Below are 3,260 nucleotides of genomic sequence, written 5' to 3' on the forward strand. Positions count from 1 at the left end.
TATGTCTTAGTATGTTGCAACAGGAAACTGTAGCAAACAGTCATTGGTGCGTTAATTATTTGCGGAGATGGAGATTTGTTCCTCACCCACCCCAACACTGACGAAGAATTTTGTTTTTTGGTTTGTTGTTTTGGGGAAATTTTTGGTGTTTTTTTATGGAAATATTTCTTGACTCTCTGACCTCTCTGGTGAGAAACGGTCATTTTGTCAAATATTCTTAGTCCAACTTTATATTCTACTTAGTGGCAAAACTAGGTGGGGTTATGTGATTGCAATGTTGTTTTGGAGAAATACAAAAAATAACCGCCAAAAACAACAGCGAAAACAACGAATAAGTGTTTTATTCCTTCTTAATTCATCTAGAATGTACTCTGTGCCCTCAAGAAAACTAAATTGTTGTAAATGGCAAGGTTTCAGCTTTGGAGTTCAGGAGTGACTCCAAGATATGTGTCATACAGGCTCACCATTGTTCAGGAATTTGGGGGAGTATGGAGTAACCCCATAATTGCCCCTGTACGCCCATGTTTTCTCTGGCCCACAATGGTGTCTGTCAAAGATGCCAGTCATGGGTCAAATGGCAGACTTGGAGGAGAGCTGATTCCTAGTTATGTGCCAATCGGACCCACCATTGTTCAGGAATTCAGGGGAGTCTGGAGTTATCCCTTAGTCACCACTATATTCCCAGGTCTGGTAGTAGCAAAGGCCCCAGTTATGGGTTAAATAACTGAAGAGGGTTCTGTGGCTAAGCTATTCAGGACTGACCCCTACAAATGTTTCATACAGGACTACCAGAGTTAAGGAGTTTTGAGAAGTATGCAGTTCATCTTGAGTTACTACAATACTTCTGGGTTTTCTCTGGCCCCCAATTATGGGTCAAATAATTGATGGCTAAAATATACAAGACACAGGAGGAGGCCAGCCACTGGTATGTATCACATGGGCCCAATAGAGTGCAGGGGTTTTGGGGAATGAGTCTTTAGTCATCATTACTCCCAGGTTCACTCTAGCCTGGGGTGATAGTATCTATCAAGGGCCCCAGTTATTGGCCAAGTAGCAGAAAATGGACTTATAGCTAAATCATGCAGGACATGAAAGGGGGCTGGCCCTAACTACGTGACACAGAGGCCCACTGGTGTGTGTACACAAATTAATGTCACACGAAGCAGTCCCCTTACCTAAAGGATAAATTTCTCCTGCACCTCAAGGGTAAGATCATGAGAACAGAAGACTAGCAGAGTAAATTGTAAATAGATTGGTAGAAGGCAATGAGAAGCCATTTTGTAGCTTTTCTGAGAAAAATCGTGAATCTTCAGTCTTTGGTAAAGATCTCTACAGAGAGAGAGAAGGAGAGAGAAAGAAAGAAGTAAATACTGGGATAGACTGGAGTGTTTCCTTAATCTTTGGGGAAAATGAAGCTTGTTGTTGAGATCCAGAGCGAATCGCAGAAGGCCCTTGGCTTTGCTTATGGAATATGACTTCCAGGCTGGATTCCAAGTGGTAGGAATGCTGAGACCGATGTATTGCTATGCAAGGTGACTATTTCGAGGGAATTGATGTCAGGTAAATAAGCTGTTTTTTATGAAACATAACTAGTCCGGGAACCTTTTGACACCAGCTCGAACTTGTGTTTAATAAACATAAATGTTTACTCGGATCTAATCTGACAAGCTTTTAGTCTTTTGAGATCTTCACCAGGCAAAGAAGCCCCTACTTCTGTTCAAAATTTTAATTTAATTAAAGTTACATCATCATCATCATTGTTTTAACCTCTAGTTTTTCATGAATGCATGGGCCAGATGGAATATGTTGTATAGTTTCCCATCCACTTTGAGGAATCGATGCAGGATGTGTCAAAATGATGATATGAACGACAAAGTTTCCTATCCCATTTTAGATAATTATTTATTAGCGCTTTCCTGTCTCCCTTCATGGGGGTAAGTTTTACAGACAATTTCTTTACCTTTTAGACATTGTGTTGTTTTGTTTAGAAAAGGAGAAAGAGAAAAGAAGAATGAATGGAGGGGAGAGAAAGACAGAAAAGGCAGAAAAAGAAAAGTAAGCAGAAGAAACAACTACAGTAATATCGCCCGACCCACACCCTGTAATAACAGCACTGATGACAGCCCCAACAACAGCTGCAGCAACAGCAACTCCAGTCCCAGAGCCAACGGAAGATACACCAGGGGCGTGAAGACAAGCAGTACTCAAGTTCGGATAGACAGCAGGTCAGCCAGAACTGTCTTTAAGCGGCACCTGTACAACCACAAGTCCTCTTTTAGGGTTCCAGAAAGATGTTACGTCATGTCCATAGTCAGTCACATGTGGCACTTTAAGGATGAAGGAACTCCATGCGAAATTAAATGAAGGATCATAGAGCAACTGGAGTCCTATATAAATGGGAGTGGACGATGCAAGCTTTGCATAGCAGAACAGGTAAGGATCCTTAAAGACTTGCTGGACCTGGGATCTCTCTTAAGCTCAAGATATGAGATCTATAGCCTCCTCCCCCATTTCAAATGCTACCTGCTGCAGGTGTGGGATTCATCATTTGTCAATTAGGGCTATAAAAAGCAAATGCAGACTGGAACCAACCCAAAGGAGAGTAATTTCCTGTTCACCCTTTTGGTCCTTGAGATTTGCCAACGGGATCAGTCTAAAGCAGATAACTCATTGTTTAAATGCTTAGACATGTATATTATTCTTTTATTAGCAAATTAACTGACTTTAACGGTTTTCTACCCCCTGTTTGAAGTGAAGTTATATGCCCTTGGCTACTGGAGTCTGACAAGTCATCTATAAAGCCAAGTGTTTTATGGATGCAAAACAATTGGCCACTATGACCAAACATAACTTCATGTAGGTGGACGTTAAATGATGATGTATGTATGTAAATACATACATACATACATATATAGAAGGCAGTCGTTAAATGATGATGATGATGATACACACACACACACACACACGCACATATATATATATATATATATATATCACGTGATCACGTGACCAACCAGACCATCAGATGTTGTTACACATCACTGGTCACAATGCATTTGCATTGTTTTAGCCTTCGAATGACGCCACCCCGCTGGCTAAGCGAGCAGGCCAACAGCAGAAAGAGTGAAAGAAGGAGTGGTGAAAGAGTACAGCGGGGATCACCACCCCCTGCCGGAGCCTCGTGGAGCTTCTTTTTTTTTTAGGTGTTTTCGCTCAATAAACACACACCTGGTCTGGGAATCGAAACCGCGAGTCCGCTG

Source organism: Octopus sinensis, linkage group LG21 (genome assembly GCF_006345805.1).
Source record: "Octopus sinensis linkage group LG21, ASM634580v1, whole genome shotgun sequence".
Lineage (NCBI taxonomy): Eukaryota > Metazoa > Mollusca > Cephalopoda > Octopoda > Octopodidae > Octopus > Octopus sinensis.